Here is a 15,567-nt window from a genome sequence, read left to right on the forward strand (position 1 = left end):
GGACGGGCTCCTTTGGATCAAACTTGAGCTAATTCTGGGCCGAAACCCAGCCGAGTAGAGACGACGGGCAAGGATGATTTGGGCCATTTGTAGGCTGACCTCAATTGATTTGGGCCATTTGTGATCTCTGGACTTATTATTGAAAAGGGAAAATGAGACGTATTTTGATAATTAATACCCGCTAAGGACAAACTAAAAATATTTGTTAATACTGAAAATGTCCTTGGCGGGTATTAATTATCAAAACACGTCCTTAACCGTCATTTTCCCTATTGAAAATTCTTGAATCTCTTTCCAGCCAAACTAATAGTATACTATATAAAATCTTCTTCATTTATAGTACCAACTAATACTTGCTCGTGTCTACGGCACTATGTACCCCGGTTGGAATTTTTCGTGCCTAATACACTTGCTAGCTAGTGGCTCAAACACTAAACTGATTCATTAGTGTGTAGTATGTGATCCTTTTCTTAGTGGCACGAAAAAAAATTATTTGTGCTTACGGCACTCCCCAACTAAACTTTTAAGCTAGTTACAAAGAACTATCAATTTGCGTATATGGTTTTGGAATTGGAAGATCGGTGGCATTTGTGCAATTACTACAAAGAATGTGGGCCCTTACGTTACATTTGTAAAGTTCCTTTGCGCAATTACTACAAAGAATGTGGTCACTTACATTACATTTGCAAAGTTCTTTGTCAACCCTTGGATCAAATGAATCTCAGCTCTTCTTTTAACTTGTATTTATGTGGTTCCCACACCTTATGTTTTATTAGATTGTTTTATTAGGTAGATGTTCTCTTTTTATATTGAAGTATGAGAATGTTGTTTTGAAGTTATGCTAGAGAGGGGTGACCTCTAGCTCTATATGAAATTCTTGGATCTGCCATGAACCACGACACCTTCTTCTGTTGCTCCTAGTTATTCTAAACGATAGTCGATCTTATTAGTGGTTAATTAGCGAACTGTATTTTTAGCTTTTTGTAAAAAAAAAATTGGGTTTAATCATTCATCTCAATTTGGGTGATCACTGCCTTTCAAAAAAAAAAAAGGGTGATCACCGAAATAGAAAAACATGAATTGAAGTTGAAAAAGATTATGATAAGACAACCATAAAAATATTGAAGACACCTATTCTGAACTTTGCCCGAGTTGAACGCACCTTTAGCTTTTGCTTGTCAAACACTCAACAGCAAAGGGAAGGGGAAAGGGAAGCTAAAGGGATGCGCAGTTTCACACTATTATGTAAATAGGCAGACTATATGTAGCATTAGATGATTCCTTTGGTACAGTACAGATTACAACATTACATCATTATCTTTGTTCTTATACATAGGAAATAGAGCGTGTTCGTGTAAGATGGTCCGATCACCTGAGTTATAATTAAATATAGTACTCCTTGTAAGATGGTCCGATCACCTGAGTTATAATTAAAAATAGTACTCTTGAGTTAACGGCATACGTGGTGGTACTTTTGTGGCCGGATACTGCATCAACTGGCCGCCATACTTTTCAGCTGCGGTTTCGATCTCTAACAGGATTATCAACAACTAAGATGCCATCACACTTATTCGCCGCCTTGTAACAATTAATAGGCTTATCTCTTGCGCGATAATCAACAATCGAGATGCCACCGTATTTTTTCGCAGCCATGTTGCTATCAATAACTTGATCATCTCTTGTGCGATAATCAACAATCAAGATGCCATTGTATTTTTTCGCAGCCATGTTGCTATCAATAACTTGATCATCTCTTGCTTGATGGGGAACTTGAGCTGTATTGGAAGGAGGATTCCGTTGTGGCTTATAATTGGAATCCTCCAGTTTGAAGCCTCCAACCCCAAGCTTAACTTGCTCAACTGGTGCCGCCATTTTCTCTTGACCTCGCCTATAGCAGTACATTTTAGCCTCTGCCTTGTTTTGTGTTATACACCAGAAAGCATGTACGCAATTGCCCTTTTATAGTACCGGTGCTCCTCTGATCCCACCTTATCCTGCTGGAATCACCTCCCCTTTATATATACCTCATCCCTCGATACCCTTCCGACTCTTATTTTGTGAGTCCACCCAGGACCGACAAAAAAAAACATGATTCCAATTGTTCATCTTGAAAAACACGAGAAAAAGAATACGTTTCTAAAATATTAGTTTGATTGGACATTGACAGACGTATGAACGAATAGCAAATATATTTTAAAACTAAAATATTACAATCAACCGTTGTTCATGTAGCTATTGATCGGTTATTATCAAGTAAATCTTTTGCAAATATATGTTTCTCAATGTGTTCTGCGAGTTAAACGATGTCGATCATGTTTGTGGTTTGAGATAAGCCCACAGAATTAGAGGATGTTAGGAATATGGACAAGAGCCGATCCCTATGGTACTAATCTGAGCAAATTGATTGTGATCTACTTTCGGTGGCCTCTCCATATATGGGTTTTGCCAAATAGATATATTCCTGTCTATCTTCGGGGGCAAAAAATCTGCTTCCAATTGTGGATACAATTATTGTGCAAAGAAAAGTGGAATAAGGAATAAAGAGGTGGAAGTATTATTTCGAATGTTCCGAGGAGATACCAAAATTATTAACTCTTTTAAATGATAATAGGAAAAATATTCTTGGTCAAAATATTCTTGAGATTTGGCTAGATGTTGGCCCTACCCATTTAGGCTACTTAATTGGTAAGCATTATCCCAAAACAAATGGGAAAATCAAATAGGCAGCCATAAAAATGTTGCATAGTTATCAAGGTATTAGTGCTTGTCACGCTTCCCAGTTGGAATTGTCCGTGCCTAAGACACTTATTAGCTAGTGGCTTAAACACTAAATCGATTCATTAGTGTGTAGTATTGGATCCTCTTCTTAGCGGCACGAAAAAGAATTATTCGTGCTTACGGCACTCCCTAATTAAACTTTTAAGCCAACTACAAAGAACTATCAATTTGCGTATAAGGTTTTGAAATTGAAAGATCGGTGGCATTTGTGTAATTACTACAAAGAATGTGGACACTTACATTACATTTGCAAAGTTCCTTGGCGTAATTACTACAAAGAATGTGGGCACTTACATTAATTACATTTGCAAAGTTCCTTGTCAATTCTTAGATCAAATAAATCTCAACCATATTTTCAACTTGTATTTGTGTGGTCCCCATGCTCTTGTGTTTTAGTATTAGGTAAATTAATTGCAAGCATGGAGAAATTATCACAGGTCTAGAATACCATATCAGTTGGGCTCACCTGTCCAATTGCTTTTTCCGACTAGTCTTGACGAGAGAAAATTAATAGTGGAGAATATGATAAAAAAAATTTACTCCCTCCCTTCCAAAATGGATAGCCAAAACCACTATTCACGCCACTCAAAATTATATACTCCCTCTGTTCAACCGCAAATCTAAGCTTTTAAAAAAATGTATTTTTTTCGTTAATAGTGTTTTGTTCATGGATGAAGTATTTACGAATGAGAAGAAACCCATGACGGCTGTATTTGAGGATGGTGAAGTGTATGCGTATCTCTTATATAGGTCCAAAGGTGTTTTCGACGGTCATAATTTTAAAAGACCATTGGTTACCGATACAGACGGTGAAATTGAGAGCTGATGAATGCTGCAGCAGCCTCCAAGTCGGTTATCTAGTTGTGTATATATATTAGACGAAGAAACCTATTGGGACCTTGTTCTAGAAAAATTATTTAGAGCGAGTAAAGAAGCCTAATACATCACACATTTGTATGAATCCCACATGAATTGTGGTGTGGGAGTTTAGGCTGGCTTTGAGTTCGCTATGAAAAACTCTTAATTTGATTTGGATTGAGATTGGTTCAGTTTTGGAGGTACTGGGGATCACTATAGAGGTTTAGTGTGCATTCTGGGTCGTCCATCTCTGCAATCGATGGTCCAAATTTTTCTGAATCTAGATCATTGATTGCCGAGATGAGTGGCTTATATTGCGCCCGTCCTAAGGCTGAACCGCGCACTGTTTTGCTGTTTTCATACTACCCCTTTAAGTCCAACGACTCTACTGTCTGCATCCTTTGTCCATTCTCCTCATCAGTCATTTAAGTGCTGCCTTTTCTTCTTCTTCTTCATTTTTACTCCATTCAAGTGCCGTTTGGATGGTTGAGAATCGCTGACAACGTGTTTGGAAGGCTGAGGATCGCAAACGGAGTACCACGTGTGTGGTACCTGTCCCACGCACCGAAAAATTTCTCGAGAAATTATTCACTTGCTTGAATATTCTTTTCGTATAGGAATAGTATGTGTCAAAGGGGCACAAATTTCAGGAATTGGATGCTCTCCAGTTTTGACGAAAAAGTTGACCGATCCAATTTTAGCTTGATTTTGTCGTGTCTTTAGTAAATAGTTACTCTACACCATCGCTCAACATTCACCGTCTAATATTTCACCGTCAATTTCGACAATCAATAATTCAGACTTTGAGAAAACTCTTTTCTAGAAGAGTTTAACTCTTTTTTGGAAATAGTTATTTAAAATTCGGACCGTCCAAAAAGTGCCAAGACACTTTTAAATGGTGAGATTGAGAATGGTGGGAAGAGCGGTGAATATTAAACGGTGGGGATATAGCCGTGAATGTTGAGCAAAAACTTGACCGATCAAATTTCATAATTTATTTGCTTGAATCCTACAGACGTACAGCAGCTACCATGCAAGTTCCCCCGTATGGATCCACTCAAGTTTATAGCTAATGGATGTGATTAATCAAGCTTATAGCCATAATGGAGGTGATTAAAAGAATTAATCCTGCTCACGGATATCACGAATTTCTATTAGGGTCTTTACCAAGGTCTTAAATACCGGCAGCGGATTATGTAACTGTAGCTTGGGAATATTGGATGATACGTAGCGAGAATGGGGAGTCATGACCATGAATTTTTCTGAATTATTTTTGGCGCTAGATCAACTGAAGTGGCCATAGCGGTCATGTAGTGGCCGTGAAGTGGGCGAAAAATTGGGTAACGAGCGATACGTAGTGAGAATAGGCCAATAGGGGTGTGAATTTTTGGTAGCTAGCATGGGTAGCTGTACCAGAGGACCGACAAAACCGCTACGTAGCGGCCGATAGTTAAATCCTTAGTCATTACATTTGTTGCAACAACCAGAAACAATCAATTACAGGAGTATTTAATAAACCCATCAAGACTTGACAAAATCAATGAATTCGATGGTAACGAAATGGATAGCTCCCACGGAGCGAGAATTGGATTTTGGCTTAAGTGATCCGTTGATGAGAAGGACCATAACCCCAAATGAGCAAAAGTAACAAAAATCGAAGTGGAGGAGCTAGCACCAGGCCATCCTCTAGCTTCTACAGATATATCAAGAACAATATTCGAAGCTGCATGTTAAAAGTAAATTTCGAGAGAAAGGTGTAACGAGATTCAATTCTTTGATCATGTGCTTATTTTCGAGAGAAACGTATCTTGGTTTCCCTCAAAGGCTTATTGCTTACATGAATTAATCTTGTTTGCTGGTTTTGGTGAGATAGTAAGCGTTTGATTCTAACACGGAAAAGCATGAAAGACATCCATCTAAAAGAAAGCACATGAAAGAAGAATCTAAGGAGCGTCTCGATACCGATTGGACCCAAGAATGTACGAACACGAAAACCATACAGGCATTGACACAATTAATGAAAAGGTTAATGATTAAATAAGTCCACAAATTAAGCAAAGGAAAGAAACCACCTCTCCCAAGAAAAATAACACGAACTACTACTTCTGATAATTATAAGAGCGTCTCCATCGATCCATGAACTACTTCTGTCGCTTAGAAAATATTGCAAGAGTAAGTAAGTGATGTTTGGAGACTCCCTACGTAATTGATTAACTTAATTACCTTCTCTTCCTTAATTTACTCTTTTCTCAGGTATCCTTTATATATGTAAAAACATCATGTATGTTTTCATTACTATAACGTAATGCTCCCCTGCATGCCTTTACTCATCCATGACTTTTGTAGCGTTTGTGTACGACACAAACCATTGCGATGTGCTAGAGGAAAGTCGAAGCAGTTACGATACTAGTGATGACAAAAAATTTCTAATGAACGTTACGAAAGGGGAGGACATTGTTTTTAAACTGACCGAGGCTAAATCATACTACTTTATAAGTAATAGAGATCGTTGCCTCCAAGGTCTTAAGCTGACGATCAATGTCCAAGGATCGCCAGCTTAAGACCTTGGAGGCAACAATCTCTATAACTTATAAAGTAGTAAGATTTAGACTCGGTCGGTTCAAAAACACCGTCCTCGCCTTCCGTCACGTTCATAAGAAAATTTTCGTCATCACAAGTATCGTAACCGTTTCGACTTACCTCTAGCGCATCGTAATGATTTGTGTGTAAACAAACACTACAAAAGTCACGGGAAGTTAAAAGGCATGCATGGGAGCGTTACGTTATAAAAAACTTATGACGGAAACATACTTTACGTTTTTACATAAAGGATAGCTGATATAACTAAGAGAAAAGTAAATTAAGGAAGAGAAGATAATTAAAGTTAATGAGTTACGTACGCAGGAAGTCTCCAACCATAAACTGTTCTTTAGCGGCCCACTCCGCGTAGTTGACGCTCATGGTCATGGTCCAGCCTTTCAATCCATGGCATCAACGGTGTGATGATTTGCGGCGGTGGCACACCGGGCAAGCATCCCTATAGCCGGGACCGTCAAAGAAGGTGTTCTGATCCGAAACTGGATCCACATCACCATCAGTAAACACTCCCTTCTACTCAGTAAGTATTTTTCTTTTCTCTTCATCTCTTGTACAGTATTTGGACTTGTAGCCTTTGACTTCCTTTCTACCGTCTTATATATAGTAGTAGTAGTTTTGTTGGATCACTATTCACTACCATACTCTCTCCCTCTCTCTCACATGCATGAGTCCATGACCCACACACGGACATATATATTATATACCATCAGGACCACTATATCATACGGAGTATCATACAGCACTCATTCCTCACAACTCCCACTTCTCTCTGAGATATCTCTCTTTGGTACTAGTACTTGGTAGGACCACATGTCACAGTGTATGTATTGATATATACTGATTTCAATCAGGATTCACTTTTCAGAACCAAAATCATACGGAGTATCAGATACACTAATAATTCATATATACTTCTCTCTCTCTCTCTGGACCATGTAAATCTGTTTTTATACTATGCGGATTTCTAGCAGGACCACTAAATCATACGGAGAATCATACACGGATACACTCATGCCTCACATCTCTCTCTCTCTCTTTCTCTCTCTCTCGTTTCAATTTGGACTACTGTGCTCTTCCGTCCTTGCAATTAATGGTCTAAATTTTGCCAAATTTAAACCATTAATTGCCTAGATGGATGGCTAGGATCACACACCATACCTTTGTAGTGCACCCATCCTAAAGGCTAAACCGTGCCGTTTTGCAGTTTTCATACTACTCCTTTAGTCCATTGACTCTACCGTCTATCACTGGATTCTTTGTCCATTCTCCTCATTGGACATGCACTTAAGTGTTTTTTTTTTTAACTCCATTCAAGTGCCGTTTAACTAAGCAAGTGTATTGGAATACAATTCGTTTTTAAACTGAAAATATAGACAAACCAAACATGTGGTTATCTTCTTATGTATTCGAATTTCATCCTTTTATCATTTAGGGTAATGACAATTTTCTTTGGCGATAAAAAAGGGCAGATGAGCCAAATATATGAAGCCCCATTCCGCTAACTAAAATAAGTACTTATTTAAAAAATAATAACTTATCTTTGAATTAAAAGTAATGTATTGTTAAAGAATATACTATCTCGTAAAGTGGAAAAAAAGTACTTAACAAATAAAAATCTTAGCGGAATATGACAGTTTATACAAGCACAAGAATGACCACAAAAAGAAAATAATAATACAAGCATAAGATGAACAAGAGTCGGCATGCATAGATATTACAAACCAAATTAACCTAAACTGTTTTTCCGGTGGATAAAATACTTGCATAAAAAAAATTAGAAATCTAGAAATTAATTATGGACGTGGCTCCCTGGCCTACAACATCCAGGATCAACTATTGTCGACCCCTAACATAACTCGGAGCATAAGAAAGAAAATATAAACCTTCTTCCACCAAAAACAAGGATTGATCGATCCAACCAGCTTAAGAACTGAAGTCAAGATCATGTTTAGGGTGCATGTGTCTGCAGATGAGTACTCAGCCTGTGGCGGCAGCAGAAGAGGAGGAGGTGTATTCACGAACATCGATCGCCAGCTTAGGACCTTGAAGGCAAAAATCTCTACTACTTATAAAGTAGTAAGATTTAGCCTTGTCACGTTCATAAGCAAATTTTTGTCATCGCAATTATTGTAGCCACTTGACTCACCTCCAACACGTCGTAATGATTTCTGTCGTAAACAAAAACTACAAAAGTCGCAGAAAGTTAAGAGCACGGGAGAGCATTGTGTTAGAATGAGAACATAACTAGATGTTTTTTTTTTTTTTAAGGATAACTGATTATATGACTAAGAAGGTAAAGTTAATGAATTACTTAGAGCATCTCCAACCATAAACTGTTCGTCAGCGGCCCACTCCACAGAGTTCAAGTTCATGGTCCAGCCTTTATATCCACCAACGAAGTGATAGTTTATGGTTTCGAGTTGGACAGACTGCGCGGCACACAGGAACAGGGTTAGCATCCCTATGATACAAAGCTTGCAGTAATGTACATCTATATATACTCAATAAGTCACAAAAATTCTGCATTGAATTTTTATTCACAAGATTATAAAGTGATTTTTTGATAGTCGAAATAAAGTCTCTTTTTTTTTAATCACCTAGGGAGATAGGAATTTAACCTAAACAAGAATTAAGAAAGAACCAACCAATATAATTTGGGAAAAAAAAAAACGACCACTACTACGAATCATAATCAAAATACCGTTACTAATAATAACAATCATAATAGAATCGATTAAGAAAGGTTTTTTTCCCATATCAAATCTTCAAAGATGATATTATACAGAAATTGTTCCCTCTGAATGTCTTTGGGAAATTATGAGATCTGACTTTAGGCCGGACACGTACATGAATTTGTGGAAAAGAGTTATCAAAGAGTTGTTCTGCTAAAATATACGGGTACCCTTGAAACTGATGAACTTCATTCTGAACTGGAAGATCTTGAAAAGGCCAGAAGGGTGATGTTCGATTGATAACGAGGATGGAGACCCGGCAAAAACGAACGGTGGGGTATAGGTGATCCTCTGCTCGGGCGAATTCGGTCCCCACCAGAGCACGAAACTCTGGAGGGATCGAATCGGAATCGTGAGGGATCGGGAACCGTATTTTTTTTTGCTCGGCAAATGAAGCACTTTTATATATTACGCCGGGGAATTCATCGTTTTTTGTGGGATCGGGATGACAGAGGTGCCCTATGGCCTCATCTGTTGGAGAGGTGAATGAAAGTGGCAGTCTTGACAATATTTATTGCTGCTGAATTAATCCCCACAAAGGATGAGAAGAAACGACTCATGATGATTTATGGGTATGTTGATGATGATGATCAAAGAAAACACGCACATGTATGTATCTCTCTCCCAACATGCATGGGTAGTATATATATATTTGAGTAACGCGTGCCAGCGAGATTCCATATTCCATCAGGACCTGGTTTTAAAAAGTTAAATTATTAATTGCTCTTATTGGCCTATTGGCTGTTGTTGTTTGGGTTCTTTCGGCTTTGAGCTCTTAAGGGATTTGAACTCTTAAGTTGAGTTGGATTTGGAATTAGATTGGTTGGATTTTAGAGTTTAAAATTGTTTTCTTACAACTGTTGGAAAAATGGAATTTTAACTAAAGAGAATTTAATGGGAACAACACCGCGGGAGGTGGGCCCAAGTGGGTTTTAAATATTCCTTGCTTAGGAGTTTTAAACCAGTGAAAGAATGAACAAACTCCATTGAGAGATGAATGAGAAATTGTCTCTCAAAGTAGGTTTCGGACCAACAACAGTGCACGGTTGGATGGTCAAAACTGAGTTGATTACCCAAAGTTATTATCCATGATTGCGTATTCAATTTCAGAAATAATAACTGTATCAGTTTTATTTCATAATTGAATTGCAGAATCAATTCCCCTATTGATTGAGAGGCTCCTCCATCATTGCAGCATTCATGGCAGAGGCTCCTCCTTCAGTTATAAAAGGAGACCTCTTCCTTTGGTTTCAACACACCAAATTAAACATACCGAAAATCCAAAGCTTTTCAGCTTCTGCAATATCGTTCCTCCTTTGAGAGAGAGTATAAACACAAGTTGGTTCGACGAGCAGCCTACGGTGGTGCTCTGGCGGCTGAGTGGTAACCGAGTCAACCTTGGGAGACGAACACTGACACAACCTCCAGCACCGGTGAGGCGGTGAATTTGTCTTAAGGGCCCCGTTGAACAAAACGGGTCTTGGTTTGAAATTGCTAATTCTCTTTTACAGTTTATGTCTACATTTCATATTCTGTAATTTTGCGATTCATGTTCATGTTGAAATTTCTAGAAATTAGTAAAATCGTGTATTGTTTTTCCGCACTATTTTCTTACAACAACTCCTTCACTCCACGGACTCCACCGTCTATTATACGCATTCTCGGTCCATTTAAATGCTTTTTATTGGCATGGTAATTCCGGACACAATTTGTTAACATGACATGGAATTGGAGGGATGGGGTCGGCAATTTTTTTTACACGAATACGAATATTACACGGCCCAACAGCATGAAGACTAAACGGTACGAACATTGGTTACACTCGCATAACTTAAAAAGAACACATATAACAATGAGCAAGTTAAAAAAAAAAATGCAATTCTGAGAGGAGATTTTGACTCTTTCTCACTACGATGGCGATCGTAAAAGAAAGATTGTCACTTTGGTGGCATCGGAGTATCACAGAATGGAAACACAACAATCAAGCCGTCAAAGCAAACATGGTGGCTCTTCAAGGGGTCGCCGACACATCCCTCGAGATAGAGTCGGCGCGAACGAGCAACTAAATCGAGGAGGAGGAGCTAGTAGTAGGCCATCCTCTAGCTTCTAGAGATATAGGATTCGGAACAATATTAGAATGACAAATGCTACAAAGTATTCCTGGGATATAAGTTTGTGGCACGAAGTTTACGATTCTTTTAATGCTTTAATTACATTTTCTTATATCCATTCTAACATTTAGTAATAATGACATTGAAAATATAAACCACTTCATTAAAAGAAGTCAAACAATATTTTAAATGGCAGAAATGACCATACGACTCTTCCTACTCTTCAATCTTTAAGGTGAGAAAGTCAACTATTAGAGTAAAATCTTAGTCTTCATAAGAATGGCAAAAAAACGTTAAAAAATTGTGCGGTTGGGACCAAAGTACCATATGACTTCATAATTGACCATATGACCATAGACTCTCTGTTTATCTTTCTATTCATGAGTTCCAAACCCAGCATAATACTACTCTTGAATGCGTTTTTTATTTTTGTTATCTCACTCGAGTTTTGTATTGTTGTTATACAACTGTAAATTTTTTTCCTCTCTTCTAGACATTAAAAATTGGAACTCCTAAATTTTTATTTAATTGTTTGTTGTAGTATTATCCAATTGTTAATTTTTCATATTATAAAGATATTCTTCTGTTTGATAGTTTTTTTTTTTTTTCGAGCATTGTTTTGTTTGGAATATGGGTGCCGTCAAGCATTATTTTATTTGGAAAACAAGTTATGGGAACAAAAGAAGAAGGAAATAGGTGCCGTCAAGCATTTGCCTTATGTTGTTCCAACCAAAAAAAAAGGTTATCAGTGCAAATAAAAAATAAAAAAAAACTTGTTTGGAAAAAGGATTTCAGTGCAAAAAATAATAATAATAAGGCAATGCTTTTCCGAAACAGATTTTGCACTGAAAATCCCTCTCCGTCAAGCATTAGCATCCCTCTCCTTGTAGCTAGAAGACCAGACGACCAAAAAAAAAAAAATCTCTCTCCTCATACGTAATCTTCTTATTTGCCCTGAAAACCTTTCACCTACCTAACTAATTTTTAAAAGGAAATGAGGGTCATTAAAAAAAGTATTACAAACATTTATGAGTAGTTTAGAGAATTGTGGTGAAAAGTAATGCTTTTATGAGTATCCATAAACACAACTCATGGATTGAGGTATATTTATTGCACCTAAAGCATTAAAGAACCGTAAACGTGCGCCTCAAACTTATGCCCCAGGAGCACCTATTAGCGGGACCGCATTAGAATTTAGAAGCTGTTAATAGTAAATTTTCGAGAGAAAGGTATAACGAGATTCTTGTTTGATCATGTCCTTATTTAAGAGAGAAACGTATCTTGGTTTCGCTCAAAGCCTTATCGCGTGCATGAATTAATCTTGTTATAGAAAAACATGAAAAACGTCCATCTCAAAGAAGCCAAAAGTGTTAGGATCCAGGCAGGGACGAAACCAGGATTTTGTATACGTGGTGACCGAATTATGAACAAGATTTTTAAATTTTAAGGTTCGGGAATCTAATAGTTTGTTTGGTTTAGATTTGAATGAGGTTTTTTGGAAAAATGAAAAGAGAGAGATAAAAAGAGAAATGAGATTAATAATTAAAGTAAAAACTTATGGGAGTCCGTGTGTAAAGAGAGTAATTGGGTTTCGAGATCCAAAACGAACACATTCTTAAATCATTTAAATGTCTAAATAACACCCAAAACAAAATACAATATAGTGTTCTTAATAGGCAAAAAAAAAAATTAATTTAAAAAAAATAAACTTGGAAACATACGCCCCAAAAGAAAATGAATGGTCCAAATGACCGTACCAGGCCTCAAAAGAAGCACATGAAAGAAGAATGTAATTAGAGATAGCCTGAATATCAGGCAAGTGCTTGACTAGGTTGCGAGTTCTTGTGCTCTAGTATTTAAAACTCTGGTTGTACTCTTATGTGGTACTCTCTTTAAGTTTTATTGAATTTTCCGCTTGACTGAAAAAAAAAGAAGCGTCTCGATTCCGACTGGACCCAAAAATGAACGAACGAAAATCATACATTTTGTGATTTTGTTTTACTCCCACATTCATCTCCCCATCTCTTATACATACACATGTAACACACACCCACAAAATTCACACGTATATACACACCCGGGCTATTGAATAATATATTTCATGCCATTGGTACTGGTACTAGGGAGGAGAGAGAAGGCATGAGATCAGGTTAATTAGGAGGAAGAGGAAGAATGCATGAGAGGGTTAGGAGGAAGTGGAAGAACGCATGAGGCTCATGGGTTAGGTGGAAGAGAAAGAATGCGTGAGTCTGCTGTGGCCAGGCGGGCGGGGTTTCTTGTTGCCAAAGGTTTTGCTATAAATGAGGTCCTTGAGGATCAAGTTCTGAGGAATTAGTATCGGAGATTATGTGTTACACACAAATTTAGGTGTTACAACCATCAATTACCACCTCCAACCGGAGTCCAAACAAGCCTCAAACCCACTCCACCATCATCATCTTCAACCTCTGTCCATTTCCGCCATCTTTCCGAAATCCACTCCGAACCCGAAACCGAAGGTAGATATGTTTTCCCCCACCTCCCTTAGTATAATGTAGTAGTTAAGACCATAGGAACGGGTTTAAATCAACTCCAAACAAAGAAAAATCAGTTTTTGTCGAAACCACCCAAAACCAAAATGTACCTTACGGACGCAGGGTACCACCTCGCAACCGCAAGATTGGTACAAAAACAGAATATGTGTTTTCGTGTGTTGATTTTCTGTTATGATCTGTCGTGATCACATATATATTCTTTTTGTTAACTGTTATATATGTGTTGGACAGATTCAGTAAACTTATTTTCATTTCTTTAGGTAAATACTACATTTAAAAATTTTCTTTTACCTTAATTTATTTAATAAAAATTAGATATACCCCCATTTGAAACTAATAGCAATGTCAAAAACTTCAAATTTCAAGTGCATAAAAATTTAAATTTTCAATGTTAGTACAAAACACAAAATTGCACGTTTTTTTCCCGAAGAAAATGGGATGAAACACCACCTTGTGCTTCACATAGAACTATGAAAATTTACAACTAGTCTTAGAATAATTCAAGAAACAATTATCGGGACTTTTTATTCCGTAGTTCAATATTTTTGGAAAAGACATGTTTTTATACTTAGCTAGATTCTTTGAAGGACAGACAACTAAGACAAGTATAAAAACATACTCCCTCCGTTCCTTTTTAAATGTCCTATTTCGTAACTCCAACTTATTAAAAAAACATCATCATTATACCTTTCACATCAATTTTTTCCTCCACTTTCTCTACTTACCCATCATCATTACACTTTTTACTCACTAACTTTTCAAAATAGAATCTACTTTTAGGAACAAAATAGACAATGTACCAATTTTTACCCGCTAACTTTACCAAATGGACACTTATTAAGGGACAGTTCAAAATGGAATACTGGACTATAATAAAGGGACGGAGGGAGTAGTAATTTTGTGTGTGTATATAACATGAATGTTGTTAGACAAAAGAAAATAAACTATAAGAATATATTCTAGCAGCAAATGTAGTTTAAATTGGTCAATAGAGTAATTTTGAACTTATGAGATTAGCCAGAGTAAGATGGAAAATTAAAAATAAAATTAAATAATAAAAGTCAGGCGTTTATCATAATTTTAAAGTAAAAGAATTTTAGTCATACTTAATGACTTCGATGAGGAAAATTTAGTGTCAAGTATGACATTTGGCGAATAATAAACTATGAAGTTGTCCTAAGTCTGCAAAAGATCTCATCGAAGGCCCCAAGAATTTACAATTTAATACTCAAGTATTTCCCCAGTGTGAAACAACGTAACATGTTCAGTTCTAATATCTCTACGATCTACATATATATACTTGGATTCTTAAATTGAATTTACCTGTTTGTACCAACAAATGACCGTCCGCTAAAAAGCCGTCAGGTGGTGCCGGCCCCACAAAATTTTTGATGTAACCAAAATATCGTTGGAATTAATGGTCCCTCCGTCTCGGGCCAATCATTTTGCTGTTAGTCTAGGGACTTACCTAGGATTACATCTCTAGCCTTCTCACCATTGGCGAACAAATCTGCAACTTCTTTCTTTGGCAGATCCGCTGTCGGATGAGATCTCATTTTTTCCTTACCTCTCATACATCAAATATCCCCCTATCACCATTCTATAATCCCAATATTATTGAGGGAGAAATATTCAGAGAGAACGTGCGAATAAGTAGGAAATGAGCGCAGTACATACACCTTAGACGAGCATTGAGAACATTACTCTTCCAAATCTTGGTAACTCGGGATTTTGTCGTCGTATACTCCATTGGGACTCTAGTGGTAGATTTCAATCGATGGAGTCCAATGGAGTATAGGACGACAAAATCATGAGTTACTGGGATTTGGAAGAGCAATGTTCTCGGCACTCGTCTATGGTACATGTATTGCGTTCATTCCCTACTTATTTGCACATTCTCTCGGAATATTTCTCCCTAGTTACATTGGGATTATAGACGATGATAAGGGTGATGTT

At 37.3% G+C, this 15,567-nt stretch overlaps 1 long non-coding RNA gene across 1 annotated transcript; it reads right to left on the reverse strand.

Moving 5' to 3' along the window:
* Nucleotides 1–1,246: 1,246 nt before the first annotated feature.
* On the reverse strand, nt 1,247–1,987 carry LOC131319158 (uncharacterized). Its single transcript, XR_009197910.1, has 2 exons — nt 1,420–1,987; nt 1,247–1,372 (listed from the first exon to the last, which is right to left on the reverse strand). It is a non-coding gene; the product is annotated as an uncharacterized LOC131319158 (long non-coding RNA).
* Between the last annotated feature and the right edge of the window lie 13,580 nt (nt 1,988–15,567).

This window comes from Rhododendron vialii, chromosome 3a, assembly GCF_030253575.1.
Source record: "Rhododendron vialii isolate Sample 1 chromosome 3a, ASM3025357v1".
In the NCBI taxonomy this organism is placed as follows: domain Eukaryota; kingdom Viridiplantae; phylum Streptophyta; class Magnoliopsida; order Ericales; family Ericaceae; genus Rhododendron; species Rhododendron vialii.